Genomic DNA, 22,752 nt, shown 5'->3' on the forward strand with positions numbered 1-22,752 from the left:
GGAAAAAAATTATACTGTCCAAGTATGTAAACAGGTAGATAGGAAAATAACCTTGTGGTAGAATTTAATCAAAATGAAGTATTTATGGTTAGATTAGATTCTTCTGTAGTAAAGATGGTTTGAAAATTATTAGACCATTCCTGGTCAGGGGGCAGGTTGATGAATTTAAGAAAAAATTATGACCAGTTCCTGCCAGTTCAAATTATGCTACTGTTACAGAGCGGATAACATGTTTTTCCATCTTATCTTATGTGTAAGCTGATGGCGGATGGGATGGATGTTGTTTTGGTAGCTATTGATTGCACAGTTGCTTTGTGCATCTAAGATTTCAATAGTGACCATCTGAAAGCAATAATTGAACATTACTTAAATATGGTATGTACTTTAAAGCTTTCCTGCCTTCTTTTATGCACTTTTATTTAATTCTTGACAGTTTTCAGTATGAAACCACATTTGAAGAGGTTGAAGGGCAACGCTGACAAAAAGAGATAGCCTAAAAATAGTCCATTGGAATATGTCCATTGGAGACCTGATCAGCTGTCAGAGTGCTCATTTAAACACTCGGCACTGCTTGAACTGTTATAATGATAAATGCCTTTGATTTCTCATGAATACTTTGAAAAGTGGATTGAACTGTTTCCCCCATTGATTGTGCTGTTTGTTTTAACCACTCCTTTTCATGATTAATATGAAATTTAAGAATCTGGATACTAATCCAGCAAAGCACATAAAACGTAACTAGTCTGATTAGAGTAACTGGAATTTCTTATGTGCTTAAATTTAAGCACATGTGAGTACATAGTTGCAGCAGTGCCTACATGAAAAGGGATAAATAAGGCAAATATAGAGAAACAGAAAATAATGTAAACAACACTTGTAAAAAATGAAAGTTGAGTTTAAAAACAATACTTATGTAAACTTGATCATTTGGTTACTTGGTGTAAGCATGATTGATAAAGCAGTGACAAGTTTTAAAGTCTAATGTATTAAAACACACAAGTAGTTTGTTCTGTTTTTCAGTTCATCTTTCTGTTTCCCAGGTTTCTGGTTTTCTGCAGTCGTGGTTCAAGGTAGATGAGCTTGTGAAATTTTTGTTTTGTTTTTCTAATGAAACCATTTTTTCTGTGCTAGAATGTGCAATGCTATTCAAATTTTTTAAAAAACCACTATTTCATGAAACTGAGTTGATTTCCCTAAGTTTCGTATTAAAAGTTAGGAAAATGTTATACAGACACTACCCTCCCACCAGCGAGCTCTTACTTGATGGAGTTACCTTTGGCGAATTTCAAAATATTTCACATAAAGGAGTTTAATCCTCTGAAATACTCTGTGCGTTATCATTCACGAATCATTCCTTGAGATTCTCCTTCCTCCCATCTGCTTTCAGCGGCACTTCACATTTTTATTAGAAACAGAAGGCAGATTTTTCATTAGCACTGTGAGATATGATCCCTTCCTTGTCTTTTAATTAGGTTTTCATGAAGCAAGTATGTTTTCCAGGCTGCAAGATTTTTGACTGAGACAGATTTTAGTGGTGTTTTACTTATGTGTATTAAACCATATTTTAATACCTACAAATGAGTGTCCACAAGCCTGGGTATTGTCTGAGTAAATATCTTGTCACCAAGATCCTTGAAGTTTTAGTTAACGGTCTTCCTGGTGTCTGACTGCTTTTAGTCCAGTAGGATATTTAGCTTGACTCTTTTAAACAGATTAAAATTTACAGCACTTTTAAGTCCCTATTGGACAGTCAGGATATAGATGTAAATAGCTACGCTTCCTTAATTTGTCTCCTTATCTGCTTTTATTTTATATGGACTTTGAAACTGTATTATTGAATTACTGTACTGTTTAAACAAAAGAAGACTCAAACAAAGACATGATTTGTATGGAAGTTGCTATACAAAATAAAGCTGCATTGTAGTTGCCTCAAAAAATCAATGTGTCATCACATTAAAAAAGGACTCTTCTGCCATAATAGATTATTTTTGTTTTGCAGGATATGAAAATGCCATTTTATTCTTTGCTCTTGAAAAGTCTTTTTTTAGCACAGGAAATGAATGCTCCTACCTTTATCAGGTTTCTTTAGCTTATAATTGTATAACTATGAAAAGTAATCAATTACAAGACACAGCAATCTGGCCTTCAGTACTAAAGATAAAATAATTATTTCAGTCTCGGAGGTTACACAAGTCCATCGTTCCCTTCCTTTCAGGCATCTGTTCATCCTGAGTGTGATACAGAGCACAGTATAAAAGCGCAAGTTTTCAAAGACACAATTCTTGTTCTCCAGCAGGTGGGTGTAAATCCCGATGGAATTGCACCTGCAAAGTAAAGCAGATTTTGAATCAAAATGTTTGATAGTTCCTGGTAGTTGTGCTGAAATCAGTTTATCTAGGATTAGATTATCACAGAATAAGCATTCTGTGCATGCTTATGAATATGCACTTACATAGTCTTTCATGTTGCATTTTCCTGTCTCTTCCCACAAAGGGTAATGTCTCTTATGTTCAAGCTTCCCTTTATTCTAGAACCGCCCAGCTCTTGCACACACCATCACCTCCTTTCTCAAGAGATTTAAGCCAGTACTTAACTTTGTGTCTAAAGATTTTAACTTGAAATAGGTGAAATACAATGCTGAGAAGGCTGTATTCTTTTTGAATTGTGGCCAGTTATACAAATGTGCTATTTTATCTTTCAAGCTGTCATGCTAAGGTATTTGTGAAATAAACCAGTAAAGTCACAAAATAGGGAATTTTGTGGTGATGGTTGAGAGTATTGTGCCTGCTGATTTTCTTTAAATTCCTTCTTCCTTCTCCTTGTTTTGCAGAGATCAGAGGAGAATACAATATTAACTTCCATAAACCTTGATCACTCATTGCGTCTTTATTTTTCTCCTTCTTATTTTATGTCATCATCTGAGCATTTTGACTAACATGCTCCTGTTGCCATGCTATGCACTCCCCATTTCAGATGAGAAGCGTTCCTACTTTATTTCTTGTTGGAAGGAATCTGGGGCTCTCATTTAAACACATCAATTACACGGTTTCAGAAAAGTCAGAGGAGCCAGGCGTGTCTATCTGTGTTGACACCCTGTCTTATATATATTGCAGATTCATAGGAATATTATCCATTATATGAATTATAGTTTAATGGGAGCTGGACTGAGTGCTCTAAAGTTAAGATCTCACGTGGCTTACTGTAGGATTTCAGTGTCATACTGAACTAATTGCTTCATGTCTCAGTGTCTTGGTTTTTCATTCATGGTAAAGGGATGACGGCAGTATTTCTTTCTTTCAGTTCTTTCTCTTATCTGTTTTGAGGGTGGTCTTTTAGCTGAGGAACTTTTTTGCATTTGTGTGTTGGGTTTCATGAAAGAAGTGCTAGGAACACACTTGGGCCCTACTGCCACTACTGGTAATGGGAAGTTTTGTGATGCCTTCTCATTTAACATCCTGTATGCTTTCAGGGAGATTTTGAGTGAACTGTTTAAGAAAGACAAAGACGCTTTCATGTAATTTGGGAAGTTACGGGCAGCTTTTCTGTCCTTGGAAGCTCATGTTTCTTTTCTGTATCCTCAGTCCCTAGTTAGCATAGTTTCTTCAGTGTTCATGCCACCATAAATGTCTGTAATAATTGTTCAACTTGCAGCAATCTAAAGATGACATGATACACAGCAGAAAGAGGAATATTTACTACATTCACAGCATTTAGCTGGTGCCGGCATTCAGTGGAGAGACTAAAGTAGATGCCCAGTAGGGCAATCTTACAAAATGAAGAAAAGCAGGCATTTTCTGGCAATTGATGATGTCCCACTTAGCTACATCATTTTATAGAGAACTCACCTTCAGAATTATTCTTCATGAGTCATCATTACCCATGTAAACACGGTCTGCAGAGGCTCTAGAGTGACTGAGGAATCAAAGGAGGAAATAATTCTTATGAGTGTTGTTTTGTTGGTAATTTCTAGAATGGCGTACCCCCCAGAAGTGGTTAAGGGTGAAAACAACTGTTAAATTAATTTTAAAGGGCGTTAGGCAATCAAATGTTAATGTTACCTCAGTACATTTGAAAAGGAATAGATGGTAATCAGGATGTTGCATTACAAACATTTCTGTGTCAGTATTGTACTGTTTCTTTTATATTGTTTTTTTTTCCCTGCAGGGACCAGTAAAACATTCAAATCTGAATTTCTGTTAACTGTACAGTCTTCTTAGTTGTCTACTTTTTTAAGTAAAAGCTAATGTAATTACAGTAATTCTGACATCACACCAGGAAAATCATGTAAATCATCATTAAAAATAGTTGAAGTATGAACTACTACTTTTATTCTAACCTGAGGAAGTTTTTCAGAGAGCTGTTAGGCTTAACAGAAAAGTAGAAAGAACAACTGAGTAATTGACGAGATCCGTTTAATCTCATTTATGCGTAATTTGATGTTCCCAGGGCAAGAGCTATAGTCTGCATTGTCATGTGAGGAGAAAGTTTCAGTGTACGCAGTATGTTCTCCAGTCTTTACAAGTGATCAAGCGTAGGAGCAGACTTTCCGCTATATTTGCATTGCTCTCCATTTTTTTTTTTAATGGAGAATAGTTTGTTTTTATAGCTAATTTTGTTTATGTTAAAATACTGACAAAAAAAGTGGAAAAGTTTCGTTCTGTACTCTGATTGTGCACGCTGTAGTTTGGAAAATGGATTTGCTCCACTGGGAAGGCTTCAAATGGAGGCAGGGCACTTTATGCCAGACGCGCTGTAGTCAGGCACAGGATGTGCGACTGTAGTATAGGGAAAAAGCTGTGGAGGGGCCTGGCAGCGCCACGCAAGACCTCAGCACACGTACCCCAACAGCACCTTCTGGCCACGCAGCCTCTTCCTCTGAATCGATGAGCCCCGTTCACCAGTTTACGCACGGATTTGTTTTGGAAAATCCCTGTTAACTTCCTTTGAATTCTATGGTTCTTAACAAAAAAAGTTAATAATAGTAGTAAGAGACCTGTTGTGAATCCAAGGTGTACAGCGCGAAGCCGCTCCGAGGGTCTGCACGCTCGGGCTCGCCTTTCTGTGAGTGGATAGGACCTTTGACGCCCTTTTTCCCTGATCTTTACTTTTCAGACTCTTCTAAAGGGGGCAAAACTCAAGGGCCTCACCCCCGATGTTCCCCCGATGAAGGCTGTCCTCCTCTCTCTTTTGTCGTACTGGGGTTTCTGATCCTATTTTCCCAACCAGCCGTGAACAACAGCAGTGCTGGTGGCTGGGGCGGCCAGCCACGGCAGCGTGCTGGCCTTGAGTGGCAGAGCAGCTCGCCCACCCCGGCAGAGGTTCAGCACCAGCGGCCGCCAGCTGTGCCCTCGTAGTGGGAATCTCCATGGCGCAAGTTCTTGGCGCATCGCCCCTTTTCCTCTGCATGCCATTTGCCTTCTCTAGGCTACCACCTTCATGGCCAGACTGGTCCTTGCCAGGCATCGCTACAGCCTCGACCCTGCCTATTTCTTTTAAGGCCTGTTCAACTCAGTTTTCCAATGACCATAGCGGTGTATACCTAACTACTTTCTGTCAGTCCCTGTAAACCAGTGAAAAGGGCTATTGGCAGCAAAGGTGGAGTAAATAAAGGTACGACTGGGCATGAGAAGGTTAAACAAGTAAAAGACCATGCAGCAGTGACTGAGTAGGTGCTCTTTGCTACTTCCAGCCAATTGAATTAACGATCTAAATGGATTTGGGCGATCCATCCCTTGTCCTGCAGGCTCCGTCCTTCCTGGCAAGCATCTCGAGACAAACGACAGTTGTGCGCATCATGGTGTTTAGTCTCTTTGATGGAAAGCTCTGATCTGTGCCTGTTTCTGTGGCTGAGCATGAGGTGTAAGGCTGGATGGGATCTCACACAGGATCACCTGGGCTTTTCACCTGCTTTCAGGGAGGATCAAGCATATCTGTCATCATCTTGACAGGTGTTTGTCTCAACTGCTCCCATTGCTTCCTGTGACAGCATAATACCTGTAGGTAATCTGCTGCTGGGTCGATCGTCCTTGTGTTAGAAAGTTTTTATCTGCAACTGCATAGTAAGTCTTGTCTTCCCCATGATGGACATGGAGAACAATTAGTCACCGTCCTCATAACAAACTTTTACATATTTAAAATATGTTATGTCTTCTCTTAGTTTTCTTTTTCTCTAGACTAAACAATCTAATTCTTTCAACCTTCCCTTCTTCTACATCTATTATCATTTTTTGTGGCTTTTACCTGGACTTCCTCCAACTGTCTGCTTCCTCCGACAGCCTGGTAGGCAGAGCTGGGCACGGTAATGCAGTCAGGGCCTTCCCACTGCTGGTAGGGGAAGAATAATTACTTGTTCTGCTTACATTATTACTATGAATATATATCAGGCTGCCTTTTTCTGCAACTGGATATCATCCTGATTTATAATTTGCTTATAGAGCACTCTAACTCCCTTGCAGATCTTTTTTGCAGTACAGTTGCCTAACAAGTCTCCTTTCTATACTTGTGCACTTGAGTTATCCTTCTATGGTAATTTGCACTTCTCTTTGTGGATCTAATGCATTAATTTCAGAACATTTATCCAAATTACTGCGACCATGGTGAATTCTAATCCAATCTTGTAAACTGCTTGCAAACTCACCCAGTTTGATATCACATCAGATTTTACAAATCTCTTTTATCACCAAAGTATCAGATCATCAAATACATAAGGCATCAGAATTACAACTAGCTTGCTTTGAGAAACCTGATGAAAGGTCTTTGTCTGGTTGTGCCCACCTCTCTGGTGAGCAAGCAGCAGTTACATTGCAGGATGTAGTCAAACTTCTCTCTGACTTCTCTGTCACAGCTTACAACGACCTGAGGTAACTGACATTTCATCCACCAAAGGCACCGCTCAGATGTTGAATTAGCATGTGTGGAGCTCCAGGTGACAGCAGCAGTATTCTCTCAGGCAGAGCTTATCTTGAACTAGCAAGGTTGTTCTATGCTGCGTTTCTTTTTCTAACACATTTGCACGTTTTTTTCTTATATTTTGTATTCTTTCTTTTGCCTGTGTCTGTGCATGGTAAATTCCTTGCAGTTCTCCCAACATGCTAAGCAGCGTGTACATACTGATACCTTTTTAAATTACTCCTTTGGGGCTTTAAGGTAATTAAATATCTCCTGGTATAGCATACTGCTTGCTTACTCTGCACTGGGTTAATTTGCTGCTGTGCCTTTAGCACTGCCCTTCTGTAAAACTGTCATCTGAAACACCCACACCCCCACACCCCTGCACCCCCGCCCTCTTTGATCGCCTTTGCCTGGGGGTGTCCTGGATTAGTCCCTGGAGCTGGCTGCATCTGCATTCCCTGCACTCCCCTAGCATTTGTCTGCTCTTCCTTTCCTAGGAACCATGAAATCTTTCATTTTATAATCACTTTCATTTGATTTTCTTTTCAACACTAAATTCTTAACAGTTCTTCTACAAAACTAAAGTTAAAGCTAGAACACCACCACCGATGTCTTTTACCACTTTATGGCCTGCCAAATTACTTCTTCAGCAAACACCTGAATAGCTTTTTCTCCAGGAGAAATAAGAGAGGTGTTTAATACCAAGCTTTGTCCGTATTTTAATTTTGAAAGCATTTTGAGGTTTTTTGTGCTTTCATGGAGGAGTTCTTCCATCCAGGAAGCCAACAGAAGACTGTTTTGGAGGTTGTCTTCAATCCTTGAAGTATCCAGGGGAATATTTTTATGAGCTAGTAATCTAATCGTTTCTGCAAAGCAACTGCAACTAAAAAACACAGCCTGCTCTGATCTCAGAAGCCTAACGTTGTTTTAAAGCGTATTCTGCAGCTTTTTAAAATACAACTGGAAGAAACTTCCTGAAGAAACTAAAAGGGGTTCTGTGCCTCAACAGTATAATGGCAACCATAGAGATGAAGTATAACCAGCTACAACCTTATTTGTGACAGGTAGTCAACATGCAGTGTAATAAATATAATCTTCCCTGAGCAGTGAACAAAGCAGAGCTAAGTCTGACAGGGACTTCTACAACCTATATGAATGTTAAAAAAGAGTTGAAGAAGATAAAGCCTATATTGGTAGAAGACCCAATCAGAGCATTAGTCTCAGAGTGAAAACTTCATGGTTGATCTGTCTGTTATGGGCCAAACTGCAACCTTACATCTGCAGCCTTTTTTTGCTTTAGGAAAGGATATATGTGGTTCAGCTATTTGAGCATGTTTCTTGTTTTCTTTGTTTAAAAAATGTTCTGTAATAGTTATTTCAGACCTCTGTAAATGGATGACAAATAGCCACATTTTAGTTAAACCAGAACTTACTTTATAGCCATTTCTTACCCTGCTATCAGTGCTATTTCAGTAGCTCTGTGGGTAATAACAGCATTTTTCTTTCTTGAGAAGTTCCAAATATTGGAATTATTTTAGGGGAGTGGTTTTGGATTCAGTTTGTATTTGCACTGATAGGTTATATATCATGGGTATTATATAATGCCTGTAATTTAAAAGTCCACAAAGAAAACAAAACATTTATTATATTCTGAGGCATTTCCAGGGAGTGAATAACTATGATTAACTGAATAGGCCATTAGCTACCACTATTACTCTGCTCAAATGCAGCTGAAATAGCATTTCTCTAGTGGTAAAAATATTTGGCAGCATTGCACTCGCAAAAAAACCCACGTTACAAATGACATTTTTGGAAAGCCCTCTACATTCTTAGGAATCTCAAAAGAAGTTGTATTTAAAGGCACCAGACTCAATTTTCCTAGGCTGAAACTGTTCAAGAAATACAATAAGTATATATTTTAGGTTAGGATCATATTTCACCAATCTTATGCCCACATATGTAGGAATTCAATAATTAAAGTAGCTATGGGGATAAAGTTTTCTTTGAATTGATTAAGCCTTCTCACTCAATTATCTCCATTACATTGTACATATTTACTTCTGGTCAGATGTGTTTGTTCTCTGCAATACATGTGTTTTTCCAACTATTCATATCACTGCAGAGACACGTTCTACAGGTAGAGAAAGGATAGATACTGGTTCATTTTATAATAGCAGAATTACTAATGAAATACTGATAGCAAGTTTTTTCTATTAGTGGTATGAGCCAAAGAGCACATCCTAACAGTTAATAAGTTAATTACCTTCTTTTTTACTTCTGGGTTTTTATTTTTTTTAATGCTATTTTGGCATTAAGATAGATTGTTCTTTTTAGTAAATCTTAAACACCTATTGCAATGCCTTGTTTTATTTACTAAAAGCTTTGCTTACAATGAAGGAATTTTCCTTTGTGATGAATTTTTGTTCAAAAGAAGAAACAGAGTATGTCTTCAAGGTAAAATTAAGGGCCTTTAGATTATTTTTGAATTTAATATTCTTGATAGCTTAATCTGATTAGAAACCAAGTATCCTCTGAAGTTTCTTTATCTTCCTCTTCCTCAAACAACTTGCTAATATATTTTTATGCTTTGCATAATGTCAGATCTCTTCAGAAACGCTGGTGGTAGTTACAGTAAGAAAAGATTATAGTAATTAGCAAGAATATTTCTGGTTTAAATCCTTTGGTGAACAGGAATTACATGAATTGGGCTATGTTGCTCTCTGGAGATCCTTGGCATCCAGAGCAGGCTGCATTCCTCTGCTGACTGGAGCTGATGGGTAACTTTCTGTAGATTGGGTGGTCTGTGATGGAGCTGAGGATCAAAGACTCTAGCTCTAGTGATTGTCTTTTTAGAAAAGAAAAAAAAAAAAGTTGTCTCTGCACAACTGAAGTTCTATTTTACTTTAATTTTTCCATTTCTTGAAAAAATAGTGTCTACTGACAATAGCATGTTTGAAAATGCTGGAGATTTTTAAGGACCTAATATTGAATGCCCAACAACTTTGGAACTTTACAAGATTTTAGAAGTGGGCATGTGCAAAAGGGATCATTTTAAAAGCAGTGGTATCAAGCAAATGCAACTACCATTGTTTAAAAACAGATCGCAGTCCTTGTCAGAGTTAATGAGGAAGAATAGTGGTGATGGAGATGTTTCTGTGTTGACACGAAGAGCACCTGGGTCTGTATTTTAGGAGAGAAAGGTGGGCTCAATAGATGGTAAAATAATAAATTGTCTTCTCCATTAAGATTTCTTTTGGTTCTTGCAGTTGTGTGAATAATACTGCTTACTTACGTATTTTGCTAATTATCATAATTATTTATACAGAACTATTTCAGTTGTTTTTTTTATTAAGAAGGATAGTAAAGATTTTTTTTTTTAAAGACCTAGATTTAGGCATTCTAAATTGTCTAAAATGTAATATGAGTGAATGCAGAAACAAAATCTATTGAACCGTTCATCCAGTTAAACCTCCAGCATGGATTTAATAGTAAGTCACTGAGAGACCATAGCAGCCAATAGTCTTCAACAGGTGCAAGAGCTTTGCCTATGCCCTGAAGCTCTCTCATCCCATAATAATTATCTGAGGAAGTTTTTATATGTTGTGGTATTTGATTAGAATAACTGAAATGGATGCGAGGTAACAGCAATATAGATTCAATCAATGTTTTTGGAATTTGCAGAGAGGCAGCTGACTAGAAAATGGAGTTATTGATCTGAAGGAAAATGACCTACGGGAAGAGTATCTTCTGCTTATTTAATGCTGGGCACATCTACCATCAATATAGAGATATTTAGAGTATAATAAGAGTATGGGAGTAAGAGGTATTCTGTTTACATAATTTATAGATTTTAATTAAAGGTGCCAAAATATTTTTAGTGCCAGGCCCGACAAGACAGAATCAGCACTGGAATCATTGGCTTTCTGATCAATAGCAGCTAAGGTCACAGAGAAACCACAAGTAATGACAGATCATAACTTGTACCTAAAATAAAGTTATTTAAGGCATTAATTAAAGCTAACTATAAATAATTACATTTAAATATAGACTGACATTTTCAAGCAATTTTCAGGATTTGTAAGAGAAGCTCTAGGTTGCAAGGTTCACCTTTCATGGCTATTCATACATTTCTAATTCAACAGGGAGGCAATTCCTGCACTGCAGCTATTGAAAATGGTATTTCCACTGCAGAGTGGGAACTACAAAGGGCACATGGGAAGGAAGCTGATGGTCCCCACTGCTTGGCTAAAGCCTGGCAGAAGACATGATTCTTAGACAGCAGAGGGGCTTGTAGACACAGCAAACACATTGATCCTGCATATTGGTAAAACCCTAGCGGGCAACTGCAGATGGGTACCTTTCATCCAAAGGAGATGCTGAAAGACAGGGATGAAATTTAGTAGTATAAAAATAAAGTCAGGTATTTAAAGAAATAAACACAGTTTCTGCAATTACCTTTTGGAGACAGTAAAATGAGGGAAAAACAAAGTATGATTATTAGTTGTGAGATGTCTCTAAGCCATTGGTGTAATACAGCTGTATAAAAAAAAGGTAAAACGCTATCTTAGGACATATCAAGCCAGGTATCTCCAGTAGAGATAGTGAAGTTATCAGTGCCTTTATCATAGAATCATAGAATCGTTTAGATTGGAAAAAGACCTTTAAGATCATTGAGTCCGACTGTTAACCTAACACTGCCAAGTCCACCACTAAACCATGTCCCTAAGCGCTACATCTACATGCCTTTTAAATACCTCCAGGGATGGTGACAGCATCACTTTTCTGAGCAGTCTGCTCTGGTGCTTGACAACGCTTTTGGTGAAGAAATGTTTCCTAATATCCAATTTGAACCTCCCCTGGTGCAACTTGAGGCCGTTTCCTCTTGTCCTATCACTTGTCACTTGGGAGGAGAGACCGACACCCACCTCGCTACAACCTCCTTTCAGGTAATTGTAAAAAGCGATAAGGTCTCCCCTCAGCCTCCTCTTCTCCAGACTGAACAACCCCAGTTCCCTCAGCCGCTCCTCATAAGACTTGTGCTCCAGACCCCTCACCAGCTTCGTTGCCCTTCTCTGGACACGCTCCAGCACCTCAATGTCTTTCTTGTAGTGAGGGGCCCAAAACTGAACACAATATTCAAAGTGGGGCCTCACCAGTGCTGAGCACAAGGGGACAATCGCTTCCCAGGTCCTTTTCCACCAGGCAGCTTTCCAGCGACGCATCCCCAAGCCTGTAGCATTGCATGGGGTTGTTGTGACCCAAGTGCAGGACCCGGCACTTGGCCTTGTTGAACCTCATACAATTGGCCTTGGCCCATCAATCCAGCCTGTCCAGATCCCTCTACAGAGCCTTCCTACCCTCAAGCAGATCAACACTCCTGCCCAACTTGGTGTCGTCTGCAAACTTGCTGAGGGAGCACTCGATCCCTTCCTCACCCCTCACTTGGTGAGCACTTCCGCCAGCTCCCTCAGTACCCTTGGGTGGATCCCATCCGGCCCCGTAGACTTCTGCGCATCCAAGTGGTGTAGCAGATCACTAACCATTTCCCCTTGGATTATGGGGCATTCATTCTGCTCCCCATCCCTGTCTTCCAGCTCGAGGGGCTGGGTATCTGGAGAACAACTGGTGTTAATATTAAGACTGAGGCAAAGAAGGCATAAACTCTCCTTTTTCTGAGTTCCGGCCGAAGCCTTCTGTTCAGCCAGGCTGGTCTTCTTCCCTGCCGGCTTGTCTTTCGGCATATGGGGATGGCCTGCTCCTGCACCTTTAAGACTTCCTTCTTGAAGAATGTCCAGCTGTCTTGGACTCCTTTGTCCTTCAGGACTGCCTCCCAAGGGTCTCTGTCAACCAGTCTCCTAAACAGGCCTTTGTAGGATAAAGTATGTAAGTCTCATCATCCATGTTCAAGAAAGGTTAAATCAAACTGGAAGAGACTCAGAGGCAAGTGAGGGAAAGAATAGGAAAACTAAGAGGCAAGAGGATGCTAACAGATGTTGACTTAACCTAGTGAAAGGAAGCCAGGGAAAGAGACTGCAATCACGGTCTCTCTTAACTGCCTTCAAGTAGTGTACACCCGAAAAAAGAGAAAATCTGCTTATTGTAGATGCAAACCTCAAGGATGTAAATTGTTCATGAGTAAATTTAAGGTGCAAATCAGAAAAAAGAATTCTAGCCATCAGAGCAATGAATTTCTGGAACAGTAAGCAAAAAGATGTTAAAGAAAAAAAAAAAACCCCAACTTTTAGGATAGAGATTGGGCAGTTAATGGAAGGGAGTAGGAGGAGCCTGCGCGCTGAGACCTTTCTGTCTCCTGTTCCTTTGTACCCCTCCTATTCCACATAGCAAATTACTATCAACAGTTTTGTATGCTCCTGAGATTGCCTTCGGGAACCAGATGCTCGTAGGTATTCAGTGAAGTGGGACTCGAGTAAAAAAGCAAGACTACACTTCAGCTCAGAGAGAGAAGAAAAATCTAGGTTTGTTGGTTGTCTCGGGATCTCCACAAGCCATCAATGTGATACAGCCCTCACACTCAGAGAGGTGTAAGAGCTTCAAGTCCGTTTCAGGGTAGGGATGCTGATTTGGGTTTCAGCTTGCTTCCTCCATGTTGTTGGAAGCCTAACCATCAGTTAGTGCTTTGAGACAGTACAGGGAGCTGCTCTGTCCTTGCAAACCATTTGTTAGCTGGCTCCAGCTGATACTCAGTGACTGTGCAATGATTTTTTATCTACTTTGTCCCAGTGCAACCAGTTACGGGAACGCACCATCCCCACAACTGGGAGGCAGTGGCACCCTACCTGCCTGTGGGGTGAGAGAGGTGCTGGCGGTGAGTGCTCCCCCTCCCTGCTGGCTCATGCTGGGGGAAAACAGCAGTTTGGGACAAATCACGTTCACCTAGACCCTGGCAGCAAACAGCTCCCTGAATCAGTCACAGCACCCATAGGCTGCCCCGGCTCCTGCAAGGCGAAGAGGTCCAGGTTAGTTTAAGGCTTATCCCACAGGACTGATGAAGCACGGAATGGCTGTTGGCTCCCAGCTCTCCTATGGGACATGTGGCTGTGTGGTGGGGATGCTTTTGCCATGCATACCAGCTCTCGCCAGCCCATACTCACTGCCTCAGTGCAGCGCAAAAGGGTTCGTTTGAACTGCCTCTGCTGCATTTAGGGATATGCCTTTGCCTTGAAGCAAACCAGAAGCATTCCCGCAGTCAAGCCCAGTTGAGGAGAGATTAAGGCTGCTCTTCATTAACACCTTGAAGTGTTATTTGCAGTTTCCAGCTCACAGCCTCTGCCATGCTGTAGCCACCCCGGTGAGCACTGTTTGGCTTGAATGTAGGTGAAGCATCCTAGCCAGTACGTCAAGAGTTGGCTCGTGGTCAAGATTCAGTCATGTAACTCTGAGGACATACCTCAAAACGAACATAAATCTTTGTCTCCCTCATGGCAAGGCAGAGCAGGATAACTGCTTCAGCCTGCAAAGCTGGAAGACAGCAGATTTGGATGTTTATTGTCTTGCAAATGTCAAACATTCAAGAATTGTGGCTTCAAAAATTATGAGACTGGCTTTAAATCTTGAAATCTTAAAATTAAGGCTCTGGAAATCCCTTTTATTTTGCCTTCTGTTTTTCTCAGCCTCTTCTGAGCCTATCAGCACCTAAAATCACATTTTGCACCTTTTCTTTGCATCTATGAGCATACAAAAATAAACTAAAAGGGGAAAACTTAGATTCTCATGTCAGCAGCTCTCTTCAGAAGGAGAAGCTTTACAGAAAAACATCACGTCATGGAGCTCACGAGAAACTGTCCAGAGTTGACAACGCTGGATTTGATAAAGCCAAGGACTGAGTTTGGCCGGAGTTTGCACAGCTGCAATGAGGATATAGTTTGGATTACAGCATTCTTGCTGAAGGAAGATATGTATGGAGTGAAAAAAAACAGGCATAGATTACCTGAAAAGAGGGGAAGAAAGTGAAGAGGTTAGACGTGGCTACAGTTGTTGGCTTGTGCAGTGCAGTACATGCATTTTCAGTCACAGACCAGGGAAACTGCTGCCAGGCTGTGAAATTCCCCCTCCAGCACCGAACTCACCCAATCCCATAAAAAGTTGCTGGGTCCCAGCCCATATTTTGCAGGGCTGGCAACTGGATTATCACTTGGTACCCTAATCGGGTCTTAACTACAGAATGCAGTGTGCCACTGGACTGCACACAGATTTATGACTGATATCAAATACACCACCATATTCAATGCAGAAAAGCTTTTAAAGTTAAGCAGGTTTTTAAATGGTGTTATATAGGTTTTTTCCTAATGATTTTAAATTGTTTTAAAGAATAGTATATACTACTATTTCTGTCTAGTCTAGCCTTCTGTCATATTTTAAACTGTTTCATGTGATTGTTAAACTGCCAGATCATTGTTAGTTTTAAAATATATTTCTAAATAAATTTTTTAAAAGTTTAGAGATTTTGTTATCCATTGTAATTAAGTGTAATTTGGATTTAACACATTGTAGCTTCCCTTTATCCTTATATCCCTGATATCTTTATGATATCAAGACTCCTAGATATATTCTAATACTTCTGCTTAATGTTTGCCTGTTAATTTGTTTTAAAAAAATAACTATAAAAATCTTTTTGTATACAGGTACAGAAATAATGCAGCAATTCACATATTGAACATCACTACTCATTTTTCCCCAAAGAACCCTTTAGATTGAGTCATGTAAAATACCATCATAATTTTCAGATATCCTACTGTCTCTTAAATATGACACCAAAATATATAACATCACATCATATTCCAAATATTATTATTACTTTGGTAGATTCTTCTCAAACAACAGGGAGAGGGTCTTCATAACTTAATTCAAGTATATTCGATCATCAGCATTTCCTTACTGTAAAGGCTAAGACATTTGATGTCAAGGAACAAACAGATCAAGGTATTTCATTATCACTAGTCTACTCTCTACCCATAAACTTCCACTGAAATTTAAAGTCAGTTAAGTTATGTAGGTTTTATGCTACTTGCTAACATCAAGAAAAGTTTTGCATTTGCTATTAATCTCTATTTGGTAACTTCAGTCTTAATTACAGTGTTACTAGTTTTCCCTCTGTCAATCAACATGCTAACATTACACTGTTTTACATACAGACTCCTACTTCTGCTTTTGAAAAGAATGTGTGGGACTCGTCTCACTTAACTTCACCCTTGCAAAACATTTACACTGCAAAGCTGACTGTTTTGTCTCTGTAGTATAGAGCGAGTGCTAAATAGTGGGGGTGGGACACCCACACACCTCTCATCGCTGCTCCTGCTGCTTGTGTTTGACACTTAGGCAAGCATGGGACAAATTCTTCTCCCATCATTGACTGGCTGTAGATAACTGGCTGGATACATGACATTTATCATGGGTTTGCTTGCCTAAACAGTAGTGTCTAGTACCATTAAAGATGTCCTGATGGTTCCCATGCTAATGAGGCAGGAAACCTTTAGGGCATCTCAAAAGGCACTGGATACCTGAGCATAAATAACTGAGTCCCATCCTTGGGTACCCAACCCAGATGAGGTGAGTAGCCCCCCACACCATTCCACATGACTGGAGCAGCTCCCCTACACATTGTTTCAGGCAGAAGAAGAGATTTTGTGCTCATCGGAACTGCCTCTCTGTGTGCAACTTCAGCCACCGCAGAAAAGCAGCAGTCACTCAGGAAAAAAATGCACTGGATGTTTCAAAGCATGCAGCAGTGTTATACAAGGGTTTTGGACCACTGTAGAATTACTGCAGAGGAATTGTCTTTATTTCCAGCCTAGATGGTTTCAGGTCACAGTAATATCAACCCATCCGCTTTGTCTCTTTTGCCCGCAGATGGGGTGCACCTCTGACATCACGTGCCCAGCTTTGCCTCACACGTCGCAGGCTTTGGCTGCCCTCAGCCTGGCCTACCCTTGGGCCTGTGAGATGCATCTCACTGTGGTGGCAGGACCCAGCTGGTGCCAACAGGCCAATGCCTCTCCTCTTCCTCCCTTTTCCCCGGAGGGATATCGTCAGATCCGTGTTTCTGGGTTGGGAAACTCCGGTGACCTTGTATGCAGGTTTCAGTGGTCTTGAAGGAACAAAGCAGTATACTATCCATGTGTTAGAGCTCAGGGCTCTTCAAAGCACATGCAGCCCATGCCCATATCATAGGCAAGATCTGCATATCCACACAGAGACAGGACAGTTCAACCACCAAGCAGGATGGTGCAGTCTCCCTCATCCCCCTTTCTCTGCCAGGAGATAACTGTGTCGTGATGCCAGTGCACAGAAAGCAGGGTTCACTCCTTAGCAGTTTACCTTTCCTTGCCTGCAAATTAGACAGGTTGAGCAGATTTCTTTTCTGGATCGCAAAGAGGACAATGATGATCTTTTAAGAGAGAAGTTGCCGTGATGTGTACATCCTTCCATGTCAACAGGGTATCAGCTCTTCTGCTCCTGAGCAAGCTGCTGCCTGGGTTTTCTCTTAGCTGTGTTTCTGACTGAGCACTTTGTCTGTCTTTCCCTTTCATTGTAAGCAAAAGTCTTGATCCCAGGAAAGGTCAGAAGTCCTAGCCCTGACCCTGACAAAAAGACAAAGGTAATTTTGGTATCTGGATGTCTACGATTTTTGGTGAAGTCTCTTAAATCTTTGTAATTTAAAATCCCTAGAGCTGTTCTCAGAGAGGCGCAGACATCTGGTTTATCTCAGCCTCAGGACTTTTGACTTCCTGTAACAAGCAAGTTTTTTGTGGGAATCATTTTCTGCCTCAGCAGTCAGACAGCGAGCTGTATGTCACGAGTGGTCCTGGGTCAGGCTGGCTTGCCTGTCCTTCCTTCTCTTATTTCCTTCTTTTCCACTGGAGAAAGTCGAAAGTATTTGTGTATACTCTTTATGCTGCTGTCTGTCTGTAACCACGTATTTTTCAGAGGAAAGTCAGTCTCTCTCTTCTTTTCACTGGAAATCCAATGGGATATATGCCTAAATATCAAATGACATCAAATTTCTTGTTAATTGAAGGTGGGCTTTGTGTTGTATTTACTGACTAGTTTGTATTTCAACTTTTGCTGGCCTCCAATTCTTCCAGTCTAGAACTGGAAATACAATATTCTACATCACTGGGAAGGAACTGGGGGCTCTCTCTCCACCTCAGGAAACAAGTTATTTCACTTTTCTGAGTAGCTCAGATAGCATAAACAGAATATATCATAGAGTGAGAAATAGAAGAGGTCTGCCAAATAACCCAGATTAGGTAAGAAGAGTGATCTGTGCCTCCTGTGTTTGTGGAATTGGCTTGTATCTCCATAAAGATTAAGGTAAATGGTAATCCTGTCTTTGAAAGGCTCAGTATGACCAGTCCTGTTGGTGTTAGCAATCGTTGTTCAGTGTGTTTCTGATCAAGAACTTATGCAAGATAAATAGTAAACTGCAATTTTGCAGCTTGGAGTTTTGTGAAGCTGTGCAACTGATTTATTTCCAGAGGAGGTATTGTAGTGGTATGTCCTTGTTGCTTTCTCAGTGGAGGTTTCCATTGAACAAAACTCAATTTTAAGAGACTATGAAAGACTTCCATTAAGCCTAAATTGAACAATATTCCAGTAGAGCATATAGTTCATAAAGGTAGCTATATGGATGTAAAATCAGTTGTCAGCAAGACTGTATTCTCACTTGAAATCTTTTCCCCATAACGCTTTCATTTTCCAAGTGTATACAATACTTGATTTTAAAAGATATTTACTAGTATTATCCGCTTTATTTGAACAAGACTGTATGGCAAAATATTTCAGTTATTATTCTCATGTGTGCTAGGGAAACTGGGCTAGAATAAATTATTATTATGTGAGTGCATAAATGATTTGGAAACCTTACGCGGAGAGTAGTTCTCAATGATGCGCCATTAAGTGCAGTTCTGCAAGTGTTTTTCCTTGTTCTGATACTATTCAGTATTCTCTCTGACAGCTTGGATGAAAGGTTAGAAAGTACGCTTAATAAATTCATTGAGCAGAACAAGCACATTGGAAGCAAGGCAATTGAAAATTACCTTGATAAAGTAGTGGAGTAGCCTAGAAAATATCAACTTTCCAGCAGTTAAATTAGAGCAAATGCAGAACTGTACATAGAGCTCGACATAATCAGCTGCACATAAATACAGATGGGGAACAACTGGCCAAGCAGCAGTTCTGCAGAAAAGACCTGGTGTCATAATGATTGCAAGCTGAGCATGCACCAGTGATGTTGTGCTACTGCAAACAAGGCCAGGGCACTGTGGGCTATAGGAAGGGGAGTAATAAAGCATAAAGTGTAATTATTTTGCTCTACTCAGCACTAATAAGGCCTCAGTGGCAGCGCTTTACCCGCTTGCGGGAACTGCAGCTCAGGTAGGATCCAACAAGAGAGCAAACTGGGCTCAGAGATCTCGAACACATGGGCCTTCAAGGAAAGGTTGAAGGGTTGTTTGGTCTAGAGATGAGAGGAGGAAAGGAAGACATGATAGCAGCCTTCGTATAGCAATGGGTGACTCTAAAGAGAAAGGGGTTTAGCTGCCATATATGCTGTCGGTACAGGAAAGCAGTAGTAGGCTTAGATCTCAACAAGGATGATTTAGTATAAGCATCAGGAAAAAAATGTAAGTGGCAAGGGAAAGTGAAGCCCTGGAACAGGTTGTTTAGGGGAAACTCAGGGAAACTTCAGCCTTGCAGGTGTTTAAAAATAGGTTAGACAGACATCAGCAGGCATGGCATAGGTCAGGGATGGGCGAAACGACCTCTCAAATTACCTGCTAACCCTATTCCTTCAGTGATTTCTATCTGTGTAATAATGATAAGGATAATAATTATACATGCAAAAAGTACTTTGGATATCTCCAAAAATTTCAGGGTACTTAACAAAAAACTTAATATTAGTTCTGGAATTTATTGCATGGCTTCTCCATTTACATTCGATTGAAGCAGTTAGACTTTATCTAATTTTGCCCATGTCAGTATTGATTGAAAATTACGAGGGTCTGATGGCTTTATGAATGGTTTTTGTGAAATAAATAGGTGAACATAGTCAGATACCTGTGGTAGGATACAAAGCACTCAATTTGAGCCATAAGAAAGTTCAGTCTTTAGTCTACTTACAGTCAATGGAAAAAAGATGGACACCTTTTAGAGATTACCTAAGGAGTGGGTGAATCACCCTCCAGAGGTACCTCTGCCTCTCCTTCTACCTGTTCTGCAGCAAATATATATTGGAGGTGTATTCTTGGTCTTCCCTTTTCTCAGTCCGTGATACTAAAAGTTTGGTTTTCTGAGAACCAAAGTGCCTGGACTTCACAGAGGACTATGGAAAAATTGTAATCGGCAGGAAGTCAGAGTAGATAATCTAGTGGTCTTTTCTGACCCTCGGTTCTGTGAAGCGCATTGAATGAGTCATTTATGAAGGATTTATAGTTGTTATGATTAATAGTTGTTATCAATACATAATGGACATGACCAATATGTGTTAGAGAGAGTTCTATGCCAAACTTACATAAGCCACTTATTAATCTGTTGGATTCTTACTTGTTAATTGTTTATTAATCCTCTAAACTGTTTACACTATGTCTTGTGTACTGTGTGCGTGAGAGACAATACAGCACTTTTAGCCAGAAAATCTGCTATAAAAATTATTCTTTAAAGAGATAACATTTTAATAAAGATTTTAAAGTACTAAGCTACTGGACACTGAAAGGGAAAATTAATAATATTTTTAAAATAATGGTATGTTTAATCCTGGATAACATTTTAGGAACCATGCAGTGTAAGACACCTTTCTCCCTCATAAGCATCCTGTGGCTAACAGAGAGACTTCAAACTTTATCCCAAATCTGTTATTTATGAAACATTTGCTATTGCCTGGTTAAAAAAAAACCAAAAGTCTCATTTATAGGGCTTTTTAAAAATTGGAATTATGCTCCAGCAACCAGTGATGACTAGTTATTGTTCCTTTTGTCTACAGGCAAGATGAAGGAGGTTCTGGCAGCTTACCATGTCCCAGGCTCTGCAGAGTTAAGTGAGAAGTGCGCCCATGTTCTAGCGTGCATCACATCGCATCTTGGGTCTGAAGTGCCAGAAGGATCCCAGCGCTGCAGACTGAGACGGCTCTGAGCACCTCAGTACCCCGTTTCTGACAGAACCCAGGGATGGCAAACTTACATACCAGTATTACCTGTCTGGGGCAGGTTTAATTTTATAAATTAAAACCATAAACTCTATGAGTTTCTAGACCATATTTGTGCTGTTGAGGATGATCTGCTCAGATGAACAGTTTTGCGTCCATCGGAGAGACAGGTTCTTCTGCTGGACCAGAAGATGACAGTGGACTATATTGTAACAAATACCATTTGTAGCATCTCCTAGTGCAAATAATTGAAGAACAGGTTGCAAGAAAATCCTGTAGGGAATAAGACATGCTTTGTTTTGATCTACAACTTTTAAAAAACGTTTTGGTTTTTTTTAAAGATAACCACTTTTACATAACACTATGTGTGCAGTCTATGTGCAGCTCTTCACTGTGGCTATCTATATTCCAGAGATGATGAATTCCTTGTGAGACACCTGAACGTTTTTAGATTTGTGATGAATCCTTAAATTATGAGAGTATCATGAAAAACTAGAAGGGAAAAGTTCCAGGGCTTTTATTTGACTAGATGTCTCAAATTACTTCCTGTTAGTGTCCTGAAAGGAGGAGGAAAGGGCAGGAAGTAGAAATGAAATACAAAAAAATACATTGCATTTCTTTTTTGGCATATGCACCTATCCGAATGTGTGTTTGATCTAATAGGCAAGGGGAGAGAAACAGCTCAGTTAGCTGAGCCCTCACATGAAAGGTCTGCGTTTTTGGGCAGCATTTGCTCATCTTGTCTCTTGAATAGCTATAGAAAAGAAGGAACATGTATATGCCCCACCATATGTGAAAAGGACATGCTTGCCATTCCTTTATTTATTTTTGTTCTTTCAAAAATTAAAGTGCCAGTTATTTGGAATGCTGTAGTCTGTGGTCTCTTTACATTTGTTTAGTGAGATCCTTTCAGCAAGATCATTCCCATTACGGTGTAACTGCATGGTGACCACAGCTTTGGGCCTGTATAATAAAGATCTAAATTCAAAATTTTGTTTCTCATCATTTTCTCTACTTTTGTGTTGTATCTGCAAGTCTTTGATTGGAATCCTGCTTATTGCTGATTATTGTTTAGAAGTTAAATGTTAGAGGGGAAGGTATTTGTATATTTGGACCTTGTTCTCCTTCGTATCATTATTTACAGCAGATTGAAGGGCAGAGGGATACAAAATGTTAGCAAATCAATAGTAATGCTTAAATTCAATTTGCATATGAGGCCGCAGGGCAATAAGGAGATCAGGTTCTTTGCATCCTGGATTTAAGGCCATACTAAACTATTTGACATCTGGTCTCTATTCATTAGTAATCCTGGAAAGGTATGGGAGGAAAAAGCTGCAGAAAAGCTGAGTCTAAGCTGGCTTTGATTTGCTGTGTGTGTGATATATTGTGCTGAACATATGTACATCGGAGTTTAAAAGCCAATTAGACTTTTCTCCCTTCCTCCGTCTTATTTTCTTCTTCGAAGACAAAGTTTTAAACTATAAAAATGTTCTTCATGTAGCAATTAAGTTTGTATGCGCAAAGACTGCACATTGCATTTCAAAAATTAATGTGGTCCTGACAAGGCTACCATAGCCATGCTGCATTATAGACAAGGTTTTGTCCTGCTGACGCTATGGTTAGCTTATAGCAGACATCTGAGTTCATGTCAACAGAGCATCCCTGACCTTGGAAACCTCTTAGTCGGGCGTCACTGTTACCCT

At 40.0% G+C, this 22,752-nt stretch overlaps 1 protein-coding gene across 1 annotated transcript in view; it reads left to right on the forward strand.

Annotated features, from left to right (window-relative positions):
• Positions 1 to 20,966, forward strand: part of SCAF8 (SR-related CTD associated factor 8) — a 96,532-nt gene extending 75,566 nt beyond the window's left edge. Inside the window, exon 21 of the mRNA XM_059828200.1 lies at positions 20,888 to 20,966. The gene's annotated coding sequence lies outside the window, so the exon portion shown is untranslated. The remainder of the gene's footprint in view (positions 1 to 20,887) is intronic.
• Positions 20,967 to 22,752: the final 1,786 nt, after the last annotated feature.

This window comes from Gavia stellata, chromosome 2 (genome assembly GCF_030936135.1).
Source record: "Gavia stellata isolate bGavSte3 chromosome 2, bGavSte3.hap2, whole genome shotgun sequence".
Taxonomy (NCBI): domain Eukaryota; kingdom Metazoa; phylum Chordata; class Aves; order Gaviiformes; family Gaviidae; genus Gavia; species Gavia stellata.